At 35.4% G+C, this 24,946-nt stretch overlaps 1 long non-coding RNA gene across 2 annotated transcripts; it reads left to right on the top strand.

The window, feature by feature from the left end:
- The first annotated feature begins 4,808 nt into the window (after window positions 1-4,808).
- Window positions 4,809-22,813, top strand: LOC128206710 (uncharacterized). 2 transcript variants are annotated; one of them, XR_008256556.1, is made up of 7 exons: window positions 4,809-5,435; window positions 15,930-16,016; window positions 16,752-16,895; window positions 19,032-19,136; window positions 20,156-20,233; window positions 21,234-21,336; window positions 22,228-22,813. It is a non-coding gene; the product is annotated as an uncharacterized LOC128206710 (long non-coding RNA). The 2 variants fall into 2 exon arrangements; XR_008256555.1 differs by having other exon boundaries at window positions 4,811-5,199.
- Window positions 22,814-24,946: the final 2,133 nt, after the last annotated feature.

The following is a 24,946-nucleotide window of genomic DNA, read 5'->3' as shown; positions in this document are numbered from 1 at the left end:
TCAGATTGCAGTACCTGAAGGATGCTACGGGCGTGTTGCTCCCAGATCGGGTTTAGCGTTAAAAAACGGCATCGACGTTGGTGCTGGCGTAATAGATTCTGATTACCGCGGTAATGTGGGTGTCATCTTGTTTAACTTGTCTGATGATAATTTTGAAGTAAAAGCCGGAGATCGAATTGCTCAGTTAATTTGTGAGCAAATAACATTGCCAACTTTAAAAGAAGTATCCAGTTTAAACAATGACACAGAAAGAGGAACTAATGGTTTTGGTTCAACAGGCAAAAATTAAAATCGGGATATATGTGTAAATGCTGTTTGAAAAAACTATTAAAAAAAGGGGGGGGGGGTCGTGAATACACGATTTTCGAGCCCCCTTAGTTCGTCGAGTGTCGAGTGTATTAAGGCGACTGCGTTTCATTCTAGCACTCGCTTCGGAGGAATTTCCGTCTACGTTATATTCGATTTTGTGAAATTTTTACGGACAAAAAAAAAAATAGTTTGCTCGTTTTGTGCGAATTGATTGCTGTATATTATCGAATGAAAATTTGTGGTTGATTTTTGTGTATATATTTTCGAAATATTATAATTTTCGGTAAATGAATGGTGATTGTGCGTTTTTGTATATATATGATTAGGGATAATAAAAATGTATGCAAAAAAATTATATCTCGTTCTTTTTGTTGGTTTCAAGATGTTTTGAATATTTATTCGACGAAAAAAAAACGCATAAAAATGGCGCAAAACTCGAGAAATATAAGGCGTAAAAATATAGCGAGACAAAATTTATATATATATTATAAGTGTGTGTTAAAAGAGTGTTGTATTTTTGGGAACATCGAGTTTTATATATATAGCGTATATAAATATAGTTAAACCAAAAATAACTTAGCTAATATAAAAATTTATAAAAATTATATATTTATTATATAATTTAATTATATAATAAAGTATTAACGAACAACAACAACAACATAGAGAAGGTTCTATCTTCTAAGACCGATAAAGCTAGAATAAATAAAGTTTTTTTTTAAAAAGTCTTATATATAGTTAAAGTATTAATTACGTCACATCCGGTTATTATTAAGAACTTCCGGTTAAATTTGACTATTTTTTATAAATTATTATTTTTTATATTCACCGGCTAAACGCTAGTTCGTTTTTATAAAACCAAATAGTTTTTCGTTTTTTCTGTTCTTTTTGGCGTTTTTAATTAAAACCCTTTTTGTGTTCATCGGTAATAATAGTGTATAAAGAAGGCTTATGTTATTTTTTATATTTTATTTTACGCATATATACATCATCACAATTTATATACAACGAGAGACATCGCAAAACAACAACAAATATAAAACTAATAAGAAAATTCACAAAATTTTATAATACAACAAATGCAATTTATATACAACAAGACATCGCAAAACTATAAAACTAAATAGCATTCTAAAAGAGATTTTGTTTTACATGCAATATAAGAAAAAAACTAAAGAAATAATACACAAACATAATTTTTTTTACACAAAATATAATACACAGTTCCGACGTTTTTCCACAAACTTCATCAAAATATCTTTTTGTTCCGTTTCACAGTACATCACCTTTAACAATATTTCTTATTTTTGTAAGTTCACATTGAAAACACACACTAGCACTCATTCTGGCGTTAAAAAATCCGATGAACACCACTTTTTGTAAAAAACAAAAACAATTTACCAAAAATATATAAGTCCACAAAATTTTATACTACATTTTACGCAAAACACTGAACACAAATGATGATAATTCAAGAATTGTTTTTCGTAAAACAAACCTCCCCATGTTTTAAAAATTTTAAGATTGGCTTTTCTTAGATTTCCTGCCGCGTTTTGCCGGAGTTTTTGGTTTTTCGAACAGTACAGTGTCAAATTGCGTATTGTGGGCCGGGGTAAGAGGCACTAGGTTTTGTTTGATGTTCTGTAAAGAGTTATTTTTGACTTCCGAGTTAAATGCCGAAGCCGCCGAACAACTCTCGTCATTTTTGATCATTTGTTTAGTTTTACTGACCGTTACGGAAACGCCGGCGAACGAGACCATTATCAAGTCCTTGAACAGACTCTCGTCTCCCAGGTGCGCGATAATGTTTTCCCTTTTATTCTGAACGCAAGTCTGATAATACCTGATATAAATCTTGCCGTCCTTAAGCAACCCGTACCTGACCCTTTGTAACTGACATATGCAACACAAAGCCTTCGAGCCGAGCACTTTTCTTAGCGAATCGGCGGGGTTCTTGCGATTTTTAGCGTACGCGATTTGCTGAGAAATGCGGCGTTTAGTACCCGCGGTTAATTCTACGCACAAACCCAACACTCTGGCGGCAGCCATCTCGGAGTACGACAGCTTCTTGTTGTTACTGATAGCTTCCGAGAGTTTGTTGCTTATGGCTACAATGTGGTCGTCCATTACGTAGTTCAAGCATCTTAAGTCATTTTCATTAAAATTGTCCTTACCTTCTTCCTCGATGCATCTCTCGCGACGCTCGCTAGCCATTTCCTCGCAGTACGTAGGCATCCACGTGAGAAAAAACAGAAACTCGGCGTTAGTCAATACCTTAAGTCGATTGATGTCTTTGGTGAAGTCCCTGCCCTCGTTCAACACCACCGCCGAATAGTATCCCACGCTCGGCAGATTCTTAGGCAAACCGTCTATAGTAGGCAACTTAAAACTTACTTTGTCTCTGTTCGTCGGCAAACGATCTATGGTGAGCTTCAGCATTTTTGTAAGAGCCGCAAAGTTCTTCGCGTTGTTAACGTTCACCGAGTTATCACCACTACCACCACTACTACCACTACTACTGCTCGCATTACCCGATGCAACTGTTACCACTTTTGAACATGCATCTAAAACGCTACTCTTTCATTCGGATATCTGACTGGCGTACGCTTTCGCGTTTACAGCCAGGGTAGCTTTAATGTCCTTCAGCTCGGACTTAAGCGCATCAATTTCGGTCTTTGTGCTTACAGAGTTCAACACGCTTAGAATCTTCTCGCCGTTTTCCTGAGTATTAGCTAACACATCGTCTTTATGAGAATTCGTTTCTAAATTCACCTTTTGCAAATTCTCATTTACCTGCATAAAAGAGGTTAATCTACCTAACAGTTGTAAAATCGAATCGTTTGTAGACGATTCGCTTACCTCCATTTCTGCTTCTCCTTCTTCTTCTTCCATCGGCACCGCATCCTCCGCTTTCGATTCGCCAGAGTACGTCGGCTCAACCAACTGTACGTCATCGTCTTCGGACTCGTACTGTTCGATGGCATATTCTTGGTCTTCGTTACGATAGGGTATCTTACTACTACTCTCATTGTCACTGCTAGCGCGCGCCTTCTTAGTTAAACGGCGCTGTCTAGGCTTACCTCTATTATTAGTACCGCCAGCATCAGAGTCCGAATCGGAAGACGAGGACGAAGACGAAGAGAAAAAATATAAATTGTGTGTGAAACGAGAAAATCTTTTACACTTCGCTAATATTGTGTATCCATTTTTCGGCGAACGTGTTAAGCCTTATTACATCTAGTATCATTCAGCCGGTGAACGTGTTAAGCCTTATTACCTCTAGTATCATTCAGCCGGTGAACCTAAAAAAACTTAAAAACCCTGGTTTTGTTCGAGTTACTTCCGGGTTTACAGTCAATGTTACTAAATATAGATTTTAATAGAAAATCGATAAATGCTGAATGAACGGGTTTGGTTATCTACGTTTCTATATTTTACGGTGAACCAGTTTAAAAAAATTGTACAGCTAGTATAATTCAACCGATGAACTGAAAACTAAATTTGTACAGCTAGTATCATTCAGCAGATGAACTGAAAACTAAATTTGTACAGCTAGTATCATTCAGCCGGTGAACCGAAAAACTATTTGCTGAAGGTTTACCGCTAAGAAGTAATTTGCAGTTCAATGTTACTAAATATAGATTTTAATAGAAAATCGATAAAATGCTGAATGAACAAGTTTATTTTTTACGTTTTCATATTTTACGGTGAACGAGTTTACAGAAAGTATCATTCAGCCGGTGAACCGAAAACTATTTGCTGAAGGTTTGCCGCTAAGATGCAGTTTTTGCAGTTCAATGGTTTGTTACTAAATATAGGTTTAACTGGAAATCCTAAATAAATGAGCTAAATACGTTTATTATTGGAAAACCATTAAACACACGAACGTTAAAAAATTTGGCTGCGCGTTTTTGGTTGGTTGTCGTCGATTATTATAAGACCCATTTTCTGAAAATGAAACGATTTCTATTTATAGTAACAAAAACTTAGTTTCGGTGAAAAATGAATGCTAGTAAAATAAAGAAGACTGGCTGGTTCACCGGATGAATGTCATAAGAGTTCAATTATTTAGCTGGTTCTCCGGATGAATTTCATAAGAGTTCAATTATCTGGTTGGTTCTCCGGATGAATTTCATAAGGGTTTAATTATTTCAATCGGTTTTGCCGAATAACCGCGAGGTTTACGACAATTTTGTGTTCGGTTATGTATTAAATTAACGTAGTTTATCGTTTTTTTACAAAAACTGTCCGGCTAATATATATATATATATATATATATATATATATATATATATATATATATATATATATATATATATATATCTATTACAGATATTAAGGTGACCATATATATATTAATCTAGGCATTATGGGGACCGCTGGATTAAGGCGACAAAAATTGGTCTCCTTAATATTTTCAGTCCAGATTTGATGTATCAAATGTCAATAAAAATGTCCATTGATAGTAAGTTGATAAGCTTGAATGTTTATTTACGAGATCATTTCATTGTTTTAAATCTTATTATCTTTTAATATCAAAAAAAATATTCTTAAACTTTTGTGTGTGTATATTTGTGTATCCATAAAAATAGCTATTAAGGCGACCAGGGAAAAAATCATAATTTTGGTCAAAAATAGCTATATACTAAGCATTTTTTATTTGTTTTACTTTATTTAAAGCCTATTGTATATTATCCCGAAGTTTCATTCCATAAAAAACAGAAATAAGGAAATTCGATATTTCGTGTACCATCAGCATCCAAATTTTCAAGTATACAGAAATTTAACTTTCCGGAATATAACGGAAATTTTCGGGTATCTCCGTGGTACCATCTCCGTGCAATTATGCAGTATGGCGTTCATCTCTTACGGAAAGAGAATGGTAACTTGGTAAGTGTTTAAAATACATATTCAACGTTTTTTTTCGTTTATTTTTATGACTTTTGTACAGTAGTATAAATCGTCCACCCTTTGGATGAAAAGCAAATGATTTATCCGGATTTTGTTCATCCGAAACTAAATCACTAGTATCAACATCCGGTGTAATTTTTGCTTGTATATTGGAGAAACTCGATTGATTTCTAGCAAACTTGGTTTACCACTACATCGTCGCTTATTATTATTTGGTATGTTCCAATCTAAAAAGGGATTTGCTCCCTTAACATCTCAGATTTTAATAAATAAAAGACGAAATGATACAAATGCCTTACATTTTGTTTGTCAATGTCATGTCATTTGTTGTGATCTGGGAACCAGTCACGTTATTTATTTATGATAACCAGTCTAGTAGAAGCTGATGTGGGGAACCAGCTAGCAGGAAACAGACAGACTTTGACTGACCACGACTGAGACCTGACGGACTTATTACTTCTTGACGATCATCTTATATCCATCATCATCCGATACATAGATTCGACGCTAGTGCTCATCTTTATCAGGTATGTTTGTATGGATATTAGTTATTATGTCGGGATCACAATAATGGCGCTGCGAGCAGGGTCCGTACTTACCAATTAAAACTGAAACCTAACAAATGTTTACTTTGTCAACCAAAGGTAGAATTTCTGGGTAGGTGGGTTGGACCTGAAGGATTACAGGTAACGGAAGAAAATATCAGGGCTTTACTTGAATGGCCTGATTTAAAGAACACGAAAGATGTGGAGAGATTTCTAGGGTTAGTAAATTATCATCGAAATGTTCATAAAGGAATTTGCACACAAGGCAAAACCATTATATGAGCTTACAGGAAAAAACGTATTTTGTTGGGAGAAAAAACATCAAGATGCGTTTGATAATTTGAAAACCGCTTTGACGGTTGCTCCAGTTTTGGGTTTACCCAATCAATCTGACTCTTTTGTGTTAGATACTGATGCTAGTTGCCAAGCCATTGGTGTGGTCCTTAACCAAATACAACAGGGGGAAGAACGTGTAATTGCGTATGCCTCTTTTGCTATGACTAAGGAACAGCAGCGTTATTGTACAACTAGACAAGAACTGTTGGCTGTTATACGAATGACAAGACATTTCAGACACTATCTGTTAGGGCGTAGATTCACTCTAAGAACAGATCATAATAGTCTTACTTGGCTTTTGCGATTCAAAGAAACTCAAGGGCAAATTGCCCGTTGGTTAGAGGAATTGAGTTACTATGATATGGAAATTGTTCATAGACCAGGCAACAAACACGGAAATGCGGACGCATTGTCAAGAATGCCAAGGGAGGAAATGTGTGACCATTACAGGTTGGGATCCAAGCTTGGGGAACTACCCTGTAATGGTTGTCCCTATTGTCAAAGACTAGAAAAGACCTGGGGAACTTTTGTTGAAGAGGTTGATGAAGCTGTACCGTTATCTAAAGTACAAGAGATCAAATTGACCCCAACCAAATTGTGGGATCTGAAAGCTGAAGTTGTTAAACAAGAACAAATAAAAGATAACGATTTAAAAGTTCTGAGATTATGGTTGGTGGAAAAATCAGCACCAACAGAGGGTGCTATCTTCTTAATGAACTGCCAATCCAAGTACTTTTGGGTAAATCGGGACACATTTATTTTATCTGACGAAATCATATGGCGCGTTAACCCCAAAACTGGGGATAAACAGTTGGTTATCCCAGATACTTTAAAAACTGAAGTAATGCAGCTCAATCATGACATACCATTGGCAGGCCATCAAGGTGAAACTCGAACCCTAGAGAAAATTAAATTGAAATATTTCTGGTTTCACTTAAAAATAGATGTACTAGAGTATGTGAAAACTTGTCCAGAATGTAGTCAATGCAAAAAACCCAACACAAAAGCTAAGTGTGAATTAACAAGCTTTCACTCAGGAAGCCCAATGGAACGAGTACATGTTGATTTTTTGGGACCTCTTACAAAAACCAAAGAGGGAAACCAACATGTCTTAATGGTTGTAGACCAATTCACAAAATGGGTAGAATGCGTACCTGTCAAATCACAATCAGCAGAAGACACAGCCAATGCGTTGGTAAATATTTTCAGTAGGTTGGGATTACCTTTGGAGATTTTCACTGATCGGGGAACAAACTTTGAAAGTCAATTGTTCATTGAGTTATGTAAATTACTCAAAATACACAAAACAAGAACAACTGCCTATAGGCCCTCGGGTAATGGACAGGTGGAACGTTATAACAGAACCTTGATGGATGCTGTGAGATGTTTTGTTTCCAATCAACAAAATGACTGGGATCAGTTCTTACCTCAGATTGCGGGAGCACTAAGGGCTTCCATCTGTAGAAGTACAGGATACACTCCCAATAAGATGATGTTTGGAAGAGAAGTGTTTATGCCAGCAGATCTGATATATCCATGCCCAGGTGAGGTATACAAATCTACAGATGGATATGTTTCATCTTTGGCACTCAATTTACAGAATGCTCATAGCATAGCTAGGAAGGTACTGCAATCTTCCCAAATGACAATGAAAAAAGATTATTATCTCAGGTTAAGCAGCCAAGAATATCAGATTGGGGATGCAATTTATATTCTGAAAAAATCAATGAAAAAAGGCAGGTCGAAGAAACTTGAAAAACAATGGGAAGGCCCGGGTCTGGTCATAAAAAGAATTTCACCTTATCTATATAAGGTGAAGCTGCGGAAAATAGAAACGGTGGTAAATCATGATAGAATGAAATCCTGTAAAGTAACAGAATTGCCAGCTTGGATTCAGGAAGAAAGGGAAATTCTGAAGGACAATTTCCACCGGGGTACAAGGGAAAAAGAGAAGGATGAGAGGCAAGAACTGTATTGTATATGTAGAAAAACAGATGATGGTAGTTTCATGATACAATGCAATGAATGCAAGGAATGGTTTCATGGTAGATGTGTGAATGTGACAGAAATAGATGCCGCTAGCATCAAAGTGTATGAATGTCCGGCTTGTAAAAGGGGGGATTAAGGGCATCATAGGTGGTATAACTGTATTTATTTTTTCAGGATGACAGATTCCGAGTCTTTGGAAGGGAGTCCAAAGAGATCATGGAAGGGACCAGAAAAGATAATTCCAGTTAATTCCGATGATATTTTACGGGAAATGGAAACTCTTTGTTCACGGAAAGTCCAAATGCCATCTGCCAAATTATTGATCTTTCAATTAGGTTTGGTCAAGGACCAAGAAAAGATTAATAGGATTGTTACAGAACAATGCCAAATTGCACAGGGGCGTAGGAATTTTAAGTTCATCCGTGAGGCCAAAAGTTATGCAGATAATATTCTAACGACCGAATGTTTAAAATCATTGGAATCAATTTGGGGAAAGAGTAACCAACCTATTAAAAAGGGAAACTCCTGTTTATCAACAGACACTGGTAATGACGTTTTTTCTAGTAGGGATATTCGCTTTTTGGGAAATACTGTTAAAAGTGAACCGGTGGACTCTTTCAGTGTTGACTCTAATGTTACCCCAGATGAAGTTATCCCAAATCTTTTGGGTGATGAAGATGATATGGCAAATGACTCACTATTGAATTTAAAACCCAAAGACTTGGGTGGAAATCATACAACTGAATCAATTTCAAATGACTCACTTTTGGATTTAGAACCCAAAGACCTGGGTGGAATACATACAACTGAATCAATTTCAAATGACTCGCGTTTGGATTTAGAACCCAAAGACCTGGGTGGATTACATACAACTGAATCAAATTTAGATTTGGAACCCAATCTGTTGGGCGGTGACGAAAGAGTGGAAACTGAAATTAATACATCTGTTCCCATTTTGGATCTGGAACCCCAATTTTTGGGTGAAGAGGAGATGGTGGAAACTGAAATTAAAGACTCTATTGACATCTCTTCTAGTCAAATTAATGAGACAATACTACCTGTGAAATTAGAATCCAATATATTGGATGAAGCTATGGAGGTTGACATGAACAACAATATAAACTCAAACTCAAATGTAATAGTAATCTCAGATGATGAAACCAGTCAAGATCCACAACTTCTAAGAGATAGGACATTAAGACAGAGAGGACCCAATACTTCAGTTCCAAACAAAGGGTCAAAGGTGCGTATCAATGACCAATCGTGTCCACTGTCTTGTGGGGCTTTCAGAAATCTTCGTCAACACGTCGAGTATCATCATCTTCCAAAACAATTTCATCAAAAGAACATGAACAATTCCCAAATGCATAATTTTAGGCTTGAAAGTTTGTTTTGGCTCGCGGAGAAAATTGTTAGCAAACGTAGTATTGTCAAACTCTATCATTATTGTCAAAAAACAATTTGGATTTCCAGGAATGTTCCTATTACAGATGAAGTGAAGGAGTGGTTGGAATTATGGAAAGAACTTGAAAATTGGGATTGTCCCAAACATTTCCAGTTTAACCCAATTAATTCTTGGGCACTGGTTGGACATTGGAGGATCCTTTTAGAACTTATCCAAACTCTGTCAGTTGAAGATAGGCATCAATTTCGTAGAAACATGCCAGACACTCTGGAAGTTACTCTAACTGAAGGAAAAAGAACAGTGCATTCTACAAACACAGACGACGCTGCAGTCCAACTTTCTACTCGTTCGTCTACAGTACAACCAATTTCTATAAACACTTCAACGGCACCGGTTCAACAAGTCAGTTCAGTGCCAACAAATTCTGAAGCCATGGACAACAATTTTTCTGTTCAACAAGAGATTCCAGTGCCAACCAAACCTAAAGCCATGGATAGTCATTTCCATTTAGACCGCTCACTGTTCAAACTAAATTTAAACAAGTTCAGCTCTACCCAAGATTTGATAAATGTGTCTGTGGGTTCAATTCCAAGAAATGAAGTGGAAGTGGTAGGTGGAATAGCCAATTTTTGCGATCCCAAACACTTTTTGGGAGATTATACACATCTTGGGCACGGTTTTTCAGCCTCGGTAGGAATACATCCACGGAACGTTTCATCCATTGACAGTTTACCGTCAATTCTTTGTAAGTTAGATCAACAATTAAAACTTGCCAATGTTGTGGCTTTGGGTGAAGTAGGATTGGATCATACGGAACCAGAGGAGAAGTGGGAGAACCAAGAGAAGGTGTTGGTAGAAGTTTTAAGTTTGGTCTCAATCCGGACTCCCGTGATTCTACATATAAGAGATCAAAGGGACAAAGAACCTGGAGAATTATACCGAAGATGTTTAAATCTCATCAAAACTAGTGGGAACACTGCCAGAAATCAACCTTTTCATTTACATTGCTTTACTGGCACAACTGAGACCATGAGAAGTTGGCTGTCGGAATTTCCCAATACTTATTTTGGGTTTACTGGAATGGTCTGGTTCTTTGACAATTATCAGCAAGCAGCACTGCAGAAAGTACCACAGAATCGGTTATTAATTGAAACGGATTCTCCATATCTGAAAATGTCAAAAGCTGCTAGTATGAACAATCCCAAATTCATTGGGGATGTAGCTGCTGAAATAGCCAAATGTCGGAACTCGACTGTAAAAGACATATGTAGCATGACGATGGAAAATACCAGACGTTTATACAAATTATAAACGACAAGGAGATTGGAAGACAGATAATAAGCCATAACTCAGATTCGTTAAATAACATTCAATTTCTTTGTACTATAACCCAATGGTTGGGTCAAACTTTTACATTTTATTGCATACAGCTCCATAAGTGTGTGGACAGTTATGCATGGTAATTAGTAACCAATTTTATGTGATAACCCAATGGCTGGGTACTTTTCAAGTGAGTAATACTCAGTTGACATTCATTTATATATATATGTAGATATTTGTAAATATCAAACATTTCAGTTAATGGGGTATCATCCAATGGTTGGGTGTTTTAAGTGATCTTTTTAATGAAAATTTGGGAAGTTTTCACAAATAATAATTTCCCAATTGGTTGGGTATATTTTAGCTTTGTCAAATTGACATAAGGCTTATTTACTATTTTCATATATCTAGACAGATAATGAAACATCTGAAAAAATAGAAGGGGGAGGTGTGTTGTGATCTGGGAACCAGTCACGTTATTTATTTATGATAACCAGTCTAGTAGAAGCTGATGTGGGGAACCAGCTAGCAGGAAACAGACAGACTTTGACTGACCACGACTGAGACCTGACGGACTTATTACTTCTTGACGATCATCTTATATCCATCATCATCCGATACATAGATTCGACGCTAGTGCTCATCTTTATCAGGTATGTTTGTATGGATATTAGTTATTATGTCGGGATCACAATACATTAGTCATTCTCATCACCTTTGAATAGCAGAACAGAACGAACACTATCACCAATTCGTATTGTGGCTTTTTGCATGTGTCTTAAATTTTCATATTTGATAATAAATGCAACAATAAAATATTTCCCTTATTCTGCCACAGTTATGCACCAGTCAATTGTAACCATGGTCCCCAGGCAGGTCTTGTTTATACCAGGGATAGCAGGGGAAATGGGCCATGTTTTTACGTTCCAGGTGGACCGGCAGTGCTGAGTGAATGCAGTGTTCTTGTTTTTGCGCTGAAAACAGGGAATGGGCCTAACCTACGATGCCCCCAGGGGCATTTGACGGGGATCTGGTCATTTCGTAACCTTACCATTTCGTAACTGCTGAATCTTGGTTATTTTGTAACCATTTTGTTAGTCAATTCGTAACCATCAATAAATCAATTGCTCATATGGTAACCACCATTTAACAAGGTGATAAATAGTACACTTAGCACCTCGTTAAGTGTATTGTTCGAACCTGGATGTATATGGCACAGCAACCAAGACACCAATTGGGAGACATTACTCAAATTCTCACTAGTAACAAGCCAATAATTTATGTTACTCAATAGTTATTAGATATATATCATGGTAAATTAGAAATGATTTGTTATACTACCAAAATATGTTAATTATTTTCTTACATTTTGCTTACATGTACTTATAAACAATAATTTAAGACTGATCACGATGTATTTTTGAGTAAAATTACGTTTACATAAACGATCATTCTTGACCTATTTCATTGACTATCTTTGTTTGAATTCTTTAAAACGAACAAAATTTTGTTCTGTTCTTTTCTCAATTGATCCATATTCTGCATGCTTTATATCCGAAACCGACAAAAAACAGCCTAAAATTATTAGTTATGGTACAGTGGAAACTCACTAAACCGGATCTCCACAAAACCGGAATCCTCGGGATACTGGAATTTTATCAGAGTCCCGGTTTTCCCCTTCTATTTTAATGTAAAAAAATCCCTACAAAACCTGAACCCCGGAATTCCGGATACCGGACAAAAAATCGAGAAAAATTGTTAGTTGTCAACGTAATTTTACCTTACATAACCAGACGTTTTGTTCAAACATGTCAAAATAATTCTGTGTATTAGGAATTCGCGAATCACGTGTCATTTTGTTTTCACAGCCGGTACGTCGTTAAATATTACACCTGTGATGTTGTGTTAACACGATAATCGATAATGATGATTGCGCTGTGGATTGACTGTCGCGCGATAATCAAACGATAATCGGTTTTTTAGTGATCATTTTGAAGTGTTGTTTTATCTAAAGACTTCTATGATTGAATCAAATTAGAGCGGTGCTTTAATTAAACTATCAAACATACTAAACAAGCATTAAATTACGAGAGTTGTTTTATTTCAAGACTTGGAAAAAAGATGGTTATAAAAACGCAGAAATGTTTAATTATGCTTATCACTTTTGCAAGTGCTTTAATCATGTCTCAACCTCCGTCTAAAGTCGGACAATTGCACTCACAGTCCCTAGAGGACAAAAGCCTTTAAAAAAGGTTAACTCAGTTAATATATTGAGTAAACTTACTCCGTACATCGAATCCCCACTAAACCGGAAATTTTGCCCAGTCCGGACCTTGTCCGGTTTAGTGAGTTTCCAATGTATTAATTTCCAATAACAAGATACAAAATTAAACATATGGGCACATTTTTAATGCAATAAGCATATAAAAAGCGCATACTTTCATTCGGCAAACTTACTACATTTTACAATACTTCTATGCAATTTAAAAAAAATGAAATTCTAAAGTTATATGGTCTATATATTTAAAAATATTGGCTTAAGGTCACAATTCCTCTCAATGGTAGAACATCTATGAATTAAAAAATTATTACATTTAATATTCAGCCTACTTATAATATTTCCTTCGCAACATAAAAAAATAGCTAGTGTGAATGTTTCTATTTGTCATAGTTTCAGAGTTTATTGGCAAATCGCACTACACTATTAGGAATAAAGAAGGAATACAACTACTAGATTTAACTTTGTTTATGTTGTTATTTTTATGTTTTATACTTACAGTAAACTTATTTTGTAAATTCAAATGGTATTAAACTAATTCCCCATAATTGTAGGAGTCAACGGTTAAGATATGACCATTCGATTTCTTAACGGTTACGAATTGACTAACACAATGGTTACGAAATGACCAACAATGAGCGGTTACGAAATGACCATAATTCATTTGACAGGGCTTTTACCAGCTGTTTGTCTGTGCAGAGCGGGAATTTTACCTGGGATTGGCTGGACGGAAAGTCAAAGTCCCCGCTATTAGCAGGACCTTGGGGGCCCATGCTGCAATTGACTGTTGCATTATTTGGATTTTTTCTTAACTTTACGACACACCCCCCTACAGTATTTTATAGTCAAGTTTAGTAACATTTATTTACAGAAATTGGATAACTTAACAAGTAAAGTAAACTGTACTGAGCTTTTGAACAAACCTACATACTTATAAATCAAAATTGATATTTTAGGGTCTACACTGAATAAACCCAAAATGTTAGTTTTGATTTGCTAAATTCGAACAGTATTTAGTCTATCCACACAAAATTTACAGGATCATCAGATAACAAATTTTCTAAAAATTCTCTGTTTGCCAAATAGGGAAGACAGGTTAAAGTGGGGTTAAAAGGTTGCTATCTGTGACCAAAAAAATACTGTTCAAAATTGTGAGTATTCATTTATCTTTCATTCAGTAAAGAGCATGCAATGGCATAGTGGTTGGATTAGATAATCTGACAGTGGTGCTGGACGTCAGGAGTTCAAATATTGTTGTGAGTTCAATGTACCAAAAGAATACCTTTGGAATACACAATTATCTATAAAAATGGCAGAGCGAATTGCCCATATTGTAGTAATGTCTTAGATCCAGCTTGGATAACTTGGACACAGTAAGCGGTTCACACCAAGGGAAATTCTCAGATTAAACAGCGCTTATGAACTTGAACATTACATTTTTCATTGAGACAAAGAAAAAACATTATTGCTGATCTTCTGAAAACAAATCTTGGATTTATACTAATCACCACCAAAAATTTAATTTTAATCACACAATGTAAACAACTGCGCCACAGATCTTATCTGTATGTTTAGGGTTTTTAAAATTTAGCAGTTAAATATAGATTAGCATACTGGTAGGTCTGGTTGGTCTGTTGCTTTAGATGCTAAGTAAACATAATGTCAGTGATTTTATCACTATTTCTATTAAAATATCAGTTTTCTTCTTCAGAGCTTCTCACATTTGCACCATTTTTTTACCATTTGAATCATAAAAAGATAACAAACAAGCACGGATGGAACATTTGAAAATACAATTCAGTTGGTTTCTATTTTCATGCTCATTTTTGCTTTAAATTATTCTGCTTGAATGTGATTTATGTTGCTTAAATTTGAACTTAACTCTTTGTGAATATTTAAGGAATGTAAGGGGTCAGATTTCAGATTGCTCATTATTTCTGGAACACTAAATACTTTATTTGATTGTGTACACTGCACTTTCTTGTTAAGCATTCATCCAAATCATTTGGGTAAATATTGGCAGAAAAACTGCTTTTAGATTTATACTGGTCATCAAAACCGGCACTGACAAAACATAAGATGTGTTTAATTAATGTGCGGGAAAGAGGTTTAAAGGTGTCCGTCCACAACGAAATGCTTGCGGGTCACAGTACCCCTTCAAGTAGTTCTTGAAAAAAAATGATTCTTTCAGGTAGCGTTTGATTATGTGTACATTGTATCCTTGTATGTATTTTCAAGTGTACACATGATTTATATAAGGTTTGTACAATTTTAGTTTTATTTAAATTTTAAAATTTTGACATTTTTTTTAAGATTTGCCTGCCCCTGTCTAAACACTTAAATTCTTGGTCTTTGGACTATTGTCTGCAACTTCAAAACACACTTTTTGGAACAGGACACATTTTTCTGATATTTTATCCAGTTTGACTGCAATATAAGTTGTATTTATCAATCAAGTAAAAAATGACATTTATTTTTCCATAATTACCTGGTAGTTATTTGTTAATTTGTTTTAATTCATGGATAGGTTTATTGCGAGTGTCATGGAAAGCTGGAACTTTTCAGTACACAACATGCAAACTGAGAATGAACTGTGTGTGCCGGCTTTGTGAACAAAAACGCAAGGCGGCCATGGTAAGTTGCGTCAAGATATATCCTTGGGACCCCGCCCCCCGAACACGCAATACAATTCGTGTTTCGCTGATCTGTTGGCTGGGATCAGATCATCCATTTGGGGATTTAGATATGTTACCCCAGCCAACAGGCTGCATGTTTAATTTAACTCAATACTAAGCTTTGATTTAGTGCGAACATTATCATGTTTATCTAATTGCAGTTGCTGCTTGGGACAATAAAGTTAAGTCAGCAACCGTCTACCAGACTGCAAGATTCATCTCTTCCAAAGGATGTCGTACCTTTCCAGGTGGGTGTGCATTGATTGATTGATTGATTGATTGTGAGTTTGTGTAAATGAATAACTGTGAAACCATAACCAAATGTTGGGCTGTAAAGGTGTGTATGTGCATGCTTCACATATTCTCCATCCTTTTGGCGTACTGGACCGTCATCAGACACTCTGCCATGAATGTTAGAGAGTTTAAAGCTATTTCTTATTTTCCTGTGTAACTATATTGATGTTAGATTAAATTTACGCCGCCGTGTTACTGAGTAACAATTTGAAATTGGGCCAAAATCATCAAGCTAGAGCTTTGCATAATCGTTTTCAAACTTCTGCGAGATTTCTGCCCTTGACAATATTTGCTCGCAGCCCCCCTTAAAGTTGCACTTCGTTCAGTATTTGAAAGCTTACGGATACACTTTTTTGTTAATTTGAGATCTTAATGTGGCTACTTCTAAGTAAATAGATGCTCAAAGTAACTAGATGCTCTGGGTGTTCACTGGGTGACAAAGGCTACACAGTATTGGTTGTTTCTTTTTTCTGAAAAGATGTTTCTAGTGAATTGCCCAGTTGCAGTGGTTTTGACGCCACAGAACCAGCATAGCTCCATGACAGATATATATGTTTTCGTCATTGATGTCAGTACTGCTGTATTGGAGGCCTCACAATTTCTGTGTGGAAATGTCATCTGATACTCTCATAACGGCGTATTTCTAGCATAGCTTTCATAAGTGCATGGCCATTCTCTGTCATTTTCAGATACACTGTGTTTTGTGTGGATAAGAAATGCAGAGTGGTACCACCAATCACCTAAGCCACCATTCCCCTAACAGACAATAGGCTCATGGGGACAGTTTCTGCAATTTACAGAAAAGCTCTCAATTGTAGCCCTACGAACTTAAGGTAAGCGATAAATCTGGACTTCAAGATATCTCTGTACTCACTGTAAGTTTATACTTCATTTGAACAAAACATAGGGCCGAATTCAGAACAATCACTCTCACTCACACTCAATGAGTTAATCCTCTGTAATCACATAACGGTCGAGATAATTTCGAGTGAAAGGTATATCCGTATTCACAGGTGTGAGTGAGACTCAAGTGTTTTGCTTGAGTGGGACATTTGTGAGTGCTCGGCTAGGCCACATGAACCGCCCTCGAGGATTGGTTGTGAATTTTAATTGAATGAGTGTATGTGAAAAAAGTACATGGCAAGTAGAAAAGATGAAATATATCAAATATTTGGAACAAATAAGGGACATGCTCGTTCCCAGACAATATTTAAGAGACCGGGATAATCCATTGAAGTACATGTTCATTCAATAATGTGGCCATCTATAAACAAAACAAATTCAAAAGGATGCGCCTATCATATATTTGTTTTGTCTCGCAATGATCTTGAACCCCCAGCAATGTTGATGTTTGCAATTCATCAATGGCTTCAAAGACAGGCAGCTAAAGGTACGTGAAGTTAGCATCCTAGCGGCATGAAGTTAGCGGCCTAGCGGCGTGAGGTTGACGGACTAGCGGCCTAAATTTGTTATCTATTTCAAGGTTCAATGGTTTAAATGGAAAATAAGATAAATCAATGTTTTTAGTCGTACATTAGCGGCCTTAAATTGTTTTCTACTTCAGCGCATTTTTATATGAGTTTTCTTCTAAAACAATGCTAAAATAATTGTTTTCCTATGCAAAATACATCACGCTTCAGCGGTCTTGCGGCGTGAACTTGGCGGCCTGGTGGCCTAGCGGCCTAAAAATCCCCAAAACTCATCCAGCAGCCCATGAAAAGGGGGAAATGCTGATATTCGCTAAAGGATGTTGATTTATGAAAAGGACATTTAATTTATCATTGTTTTAGAAAAGAACGCATATAAAATGCTTTGGAATAGGAAACAACTTTAGGCCGCTAGTCACATGAGGCGGCTAGGCCGCCAGGCCGCTAACTTGACGCCGCTAGGCCATTTCATAGCGTGGTAAGGGAATTGATATGTATTTTCCAGCCTACATTCAGCTGGATTATTATTACTATTATTGCTATTATTATTATTATTATTATTATTATTATAATTATTATTATTATTTTCATCATCATCAGCAGCAGCACCACCAACACCAGCAACAGCACCACCAACACCAACACCACCATATCATCATCAACATCATCATTATTATTATTATTATCGTCATCTTCATCCATTTTCCCCTACATTTCTTGAGTTGTTTTTCACTCCGAGGTGTTATTTCCCCATAAGAAGTAGATTCATTCGCTAATTCTATCCATCTGCTATTTTTTCAACTTCCATTTTTTCAACTTCCATATATTATTTTCAAACGCCCAAGACCGCTTTATGTAGAATATAAAAGCAAGATTATATATGAATACATATTTAAATTACGTGATACAATGGAAAACAGCTACATATTTAAAACAGCAACAACAATGACAACAAAAAACATGCATTTAAACGTATTTTGCAACAGTTATTTACAATCCAAAACGTTTATTTTTATTAACCAATTGTTTTAAAATGAAAATATCAGTTTTAGAATAACACTTATTATCATTTGTTTGTTGCCATAACTAACAATAAGGTACTCAAATCTCAAATAAACATATGTTTACAATGTATAATGTAAACATCACCATAGTCAAACAGATAATCCGATATGATCATGTAAACATACGTGTATAATTATATACTGTATTGCTCACTTGATGAAGTGGAGTGTTAGCGAGGCGTGTGAATACGAACAGATCACTTGAGTGTCACTCCCCCTATTTCACTCAAGTGATCATTTGAGTGTCCCTTATGGGAATGTGGTTGGAGTGTGAGTGAGAGTGGATGTTCTGAATTCGGCCCTTACAATTTCAGCATCAAAATCCAGGTTTAGATCCCAGACCGAACTTTGTCTCCTTCATTAAACTTAATTTCAGATGTTCTATAAGCCACATACATGTTCACTACTTATGACGGATAAGAACTTTCGCAAATTGATTATAAATGCGTTTTCCCAGATTTACACCCTCCTCTTGCAGATACTGCCGATGGTGAAGCTTGGGTGCACCGGGCCGGTTTTCCAGCCGTGTGGAATCTCCAGCTGAACTGGGGCCGGGAATTATATAAGACTCCTTAGCAGCATGGTGAGCTTTTGCGTATTGATTTCCAGGCTCATATACCCGGCCAGACTTCTGCGTTTAAGCTTTCCTGTCGTCATTTTTTTAAATAACGTATCTCAAGTCTTTCAATGAAATCACAACTGTGACACCTTTGGAGACTAGATTTAAATTAAGGAACCATTATGTGTAGAAAGCCTTTTGGGTGATTTAAAATCAAATTAGTAAACAGGATTCTCATGGTTCATGGTTTATAATTGGTCTTGTGGACCTTTCATTCTTTACTTTGGTAACAGCCGCTTAAGTATGTTAGAAGGGGGGGGGGGGTACAGATGTGATAGTAAACAGTGTTTAATAAGGTATATTTGTTTTTATGTTATCACCAATTTGAAGGTAATGATTTTGTTAAATCAGGGTTAAGTAACAAGTTTAACACAAACACTGTAACATGTTCTTTATTTCAAATAAATCTATAAATTTTCTCTGGAGAATTTAGTCTGATCTCCATTTCTCAGAAAATGTAGCTGTCTAAGTGCCTATTCCATCAATGAGTATCACTGTCTTTAAATTGCTGTTGCGGTACAGTTTAAATAGCAAATGTTTTATGGCCCTGCTTGTTTGCAACTCCTCATTCATTTTTGTACAGCGAGAAAAGTAAGGGAATTCTAGAGATTTACTAGAATTATGGATTGTTTTTTTTTAGTTACACAGTACATAAGGAGGAATAAGTGTGTACACAACTCCTCATTTTATTCCTGTTTATTATTTATATATGTAACATAGATGTGTACAAGACTTAGAAACATGACATAAAAGAGCTCACTTTGATAAATTTTCTCAAAAAAAGATATCTTTACTGTTAAAGTAAGAACTTTTACTGCATAGTAAGTAATGTCTTCTGCTCATCTTTATGACATCATTACATGGAATGGAAACTTCCCAAGATACATTTCCACATGGCGCAGCTCATTTATATATATTGCTGATGGATTGTTTAGAAAGGGACAGTTTTAATTGGACAAAATGTTTTAATCGCCATTTTACAGAGTGCCAGCCAGTCATTGCTGTTCTTTGCATTGCTGAGGAGGACAGTCCTGCCAACATAACAGTTTGTTCAATAACAGGTAAAAAACTGGTCTCACTTTACATTTTCAACCACTGCCAGATAATATAATCTTATATAATGATAACTCCTTCTTCACAACTGGTGTTAAATATAATAATGATTAAACAAACAATAAAATGAAAATTATGCTCTTTAAACTCAGAACCATTATTGACTGTCAGATGCTACTGGTAAATGAACTGGTCTTGATGTCCTTTTCTTGAGATAATAACTATTTGCATATTACCCCGGTACTACTATTGTACATTCAATAGAAAATCGTCTTGTTTGTATTGTTAAATGGCTTTATAATGTTCCCCACTTCCTGATTCTTGAAAATTACGTGAACAAATGACAATCCTACTACCATTTAAAGTTTGATTAAATTTCAGACAAATGTGTTTGTTTTAATTTGCCTTCTGCTTAAAGTAAGGGTATATATACTGGGCAAGAAGTGCTGAATATCATCGTGAATGACAGTGATTATCCATAGTTTGAATTTGGTTCGGACATGTTTGACGGGAATTCAAAGACATTTTTTTGTCATCATTTTCGCATACATTGGTTCATTCTAAGATAAAAAATATAACCTTTTTCAAAATGTTTAATCTGTGAGAGTGCAGCTTTAATAGACCTGTAAAGACTTGTCGATGTGAAACTAAACTCTCAATCAAACTTTGGTAAAAGATCAAATGCGGGGCTCCGTGTGCGGCATAGACTGTGTTAATTTTTATTTAATACGATGAAGAGCTAGTTAAGTTATCTTTGTTAAAGTCTTCATTTGAAGCAAAATATGTTTCAATACCCTGTATGAATTTTCTTCACTGGATATTGATTTATAAAAAACATTGCTCCAGGGTGCGGAGCTATTTTTTGCTATATGTCTATATGGAAAAATCTTCTCCTCAGAAGTCAACTTTGTTCCCCAATGTGAAAGGCACAATCAGTGAAAATAATTTCAATAAAAGTCACTGATTATTATTATTGTTATTATTATTAATAAACTTTTACTATTTCAGGAGACAAACAGAAACACAGAGGTGCTATACATTCTGATGGAAAAACAAAAGCATCTCCCATCATTTTGGCGTGGCTCAGATCAAGAGGAGAATTTTAAGAAAGGTAATAACTGAGCGACTAAGAACATGCAAGTTGCACTGGTTAGAGTGTAAGACCCATCTCCCTTCATGAGAATTGATAATCATCACTGTATTAAATCAAGAAATTGAAACGTAAGTGTCTTGTCTTTTGCAGTGTTTTTGAAATATAATATAATTTTAAAAAAACTAAATTATTATTTAATATGATTGTGTATGTGTGATGTTTTCTTCTGATCATTCACTCTCAAAAACCAGATACTAAAAACATATTTGTAGATTTTTTTGTTTTACTTGTAAATATAGTTTTAAGGTTGTATTTTAGGCAAAGCCTTTTATTCTGCTCAATACAAACTTAAATATTGTAAGAGTTATGGCCCTTCGTAATTTTTTAAACAAATACATTTTTTCATATTTTTGTAAGCCCATTATTAAGGGACTTTTAATATTTTCACCAGCTGCATAATAAAGTCAGACCAAAAGTGTTCAGTAAGTGTCCAAACAATAACTAAGTTAGAATCCTTTCTCAAATCAAGTGAGCGATATAGGGCCATCTCTGTGTTTGTCTGACTAAAAAACAATAATCAATCTTTGAGTTAAATTGACAAATATTGTTGTAGAATGTTTTGTGAAGACATACAATTGGATTACTTTTGTGTCAATAGGATTAAGGTTTCTGCACATAAAAACTATTTAGAATTGCATTTGGGTCAGTCGGTTCAAGTTCAATATTACTTGCAGTATAAGTGGAAGCAGTGACTTAAAATTAATTACCAAACAGTTTCTGCTCAATTGCTTTGAGTTAACATACGAGTTATGAAACTTGGAATACTAGTTCTTGGTGGCATAAATGAAAGACCTTGTTTTGTCACATTGACTTGTAATCAAGCACTAACTTCCTCTAAATTCTCTTCAGGTGATGGTTGGGCACACACAAGAAGACATAGATCACAGGTGTCTAGCCATATGAGTAGATAGGAGTGTCACACTCTGCCAAACTTACTTCATCAGACGAGCAGAAAGCTTCTCAAGATCCCGCACTGCACACTAAGACATAGTCTTTGACTACAACAAGGTGATGAAAGTACAGAGGTCCAATTGAAATCAATTCTGTGCTGCTGTCATTTCTTCATTCTGGAAGTCGATGGACATGATTTATTATGGCATCAAGTGTGCAGTTTGCCGACTATCAGCAGTCTTGTTCACCAGCTGTGCAACTTGAGCTGGTAGCTTTATTGCTTGAAGCCACTGCATAAGAGGGGGAAGGTACAGGCTCATCAAAAAGTCTCAAAAGTTGAAACTAGGAAAAGAAGTTTATCAAGAGTGTGAATCTATTTTGAAAACAATCCTTACAATGATTTGGTTTCCTTTGAAACTTCATACATACTATGAATTGAGATGCTTAAATAAAAAACCGCTATTCAAATATCAGGAAACTGCCTTTTTCATACTAAAGGGTAAATGATGTCGCCATTTCCTGTATGTATTTAAATAAGATATGTCTCCACAATTATTATTTTTAGGGCATTTTTCTCAACCTAATGAATGAGATTAAATTGTACAGCGTTATATGAGGTTAATATGTTTTCTCATTCTTTAAAATTGGTGAAAAATTGTCAGAAGATAATTAGACCAGTATCCATTACTGCAATCATACAATCAAATATACAGGGACAAGCCCACTGGGCATATAATATAATTAAACCCTGTTTAGGGGCACGAGGCAAACAGAGTTACTTTCAAACGTTAAAGCTGCACTCTCACACTTTGGATGTTTTGACAACTTTTTTCATTTTATGTCTTGGATTGGAACCATCCAATTTTTGCGAAAAATTAAATCCCAGATTTTTCTATTTAAGTTAAAACATTGATATTTTTTATGCACTTTTCTTAAACCGTTAGTAACATTAATTTTCGAACGGAAATATGAAATCTGCGATCTGATCTTTTGTCAGCAATCTTTTATCATTGGTTTGCAGATAATTACGCAAAAACTTGCTCATTCGAAGACAAAAAAAGTTGTGAAAACGGTATATCTGTGAGAGTGCAGCTCTAAATGTTTAATTGCTTGATTTTACTACTGTATTAGAAATTACAGGGATTGGGGTATATTTTTAGTGTTTTTATTGCTTGTTTTTGATTCATACAGTCATACTTTATTCTTCAGGGCACAACTTACAAATAAACAAAACTGGAAAATGGTCATATCAAAAGGTCAAAGATAATGCAAGTGGCTTGTATTTTTGGTATATTTTGTTGCATATGCTATAAAAAAGTTGAAAGTTAAAAATAAATTCATAGTTGAAATGATGGCTTTGAATGATATTGTCAGATGAGAAACGGCACTATTAAGAAAAAGGTATAATGGTACTTTATTTATTTTAATCAATTTTAGATATTATGAAAATTATTATCTTATTTAGTACATGAGACCTTTTAAACAGTTATTGACAATATAACAATGTGTATATGAAGCTTTAGATCAGCACTTAAAGCTGCACTCTTACAGATTGTCAGTTTAGACACAAAATTGTCTCAAAATCGGCTGATTTGGTTATCATTCCTTTAATTCAGTCATATTAGATAATTCACAATAGAACCAATCAAAAATGTTTGGTAAAACTGCCGAAAAAGTAATTTACATTAAATTGTTTGTAATGCTTTTAGTCATTGTTCGTAATGCTTTTAGTCATAAAACATCATTTTTTTAACATAAATATGATGAACTGCAATCTGATCTTTTTTCAGCAGTCTTATATCACTTAAAATTGGGTCTAGACATTTCTGCAAAAAATACTCCATTTATTGACAAACAATAAAAGAGTACCGGTAGTCAAAACGATCAATCGGTGAGATTGCAGCTTTAAATACACCTTTTAAGACCGCCGTAAAATTCCAATGGTTTGCCTAAATCTTTAAAGCTAGCATACTGTTTAATTGACAACCATACTTCTTGTTTAAAATATGTCATGATATCTTTGTACAATGTTTTTATATAATTCATTAAAGAAGTCAAAACAAATTTGTTTACCTTGTAATTTGTTATCTGTTATTTAAATGACTCAGACAAAAATGGGAACGTCAGTGCTAGTTCTTTTACTATTAACATCACATGAAGTTTCTATTGGTGTAGCAGCAAGGAGGTGTTACATTAAGGATGCATTATTTAAACCAAATTATACATTCATATGCACAACATACAGGCGTGTAGCCGCATATACGTGAATACGCGGCTGAATCCACATGATTCTGACAAAAAAATCAACCAAAGTTGCAGTATGCGAACTTGACTACATGAATCTAAAACTAGTTATTTTCCAGTACTAAATAATGCACATCGGAACGCCCAGTATGCACTAGATTGCACCATGGTTTTCAAAATTTTCTGAGGGGGCACGCCCCTGAACCCCCCAGCACATGAATTCACATGAATAGAGGGGTAGCTACGCCCCTGACATAATTGAAACCACAGTGTGGCTAAACAACACTTGTATGTTTATCCTACGCAGTGATCTCCCATGGAAATGCAATCGTCAAAGAATCTGAAGGGGCTGTTTATATGGACTAGATTTGAAATGCACCAAGTGTTTAAAAAAGTTGATTTCAGTCACGAAGAGAATCAACCATACCCCACA

This window comes from Mya arenaria, chromosome 10 (genome assembly GCF_026914265.1).
Source record: "Mya arenaria isolate MELC-2E11 chromosome 10, ASM2691426v1".
Classification (NCBI taxonomy): Eukaryota; Metazoa; Mollusca; class Bivalvia; order Myida; family Myidae; genus Mya; species Mya arenaria.
This window is presented reverse-complemented; position numbering and strand designations above follow the sequence as displayed.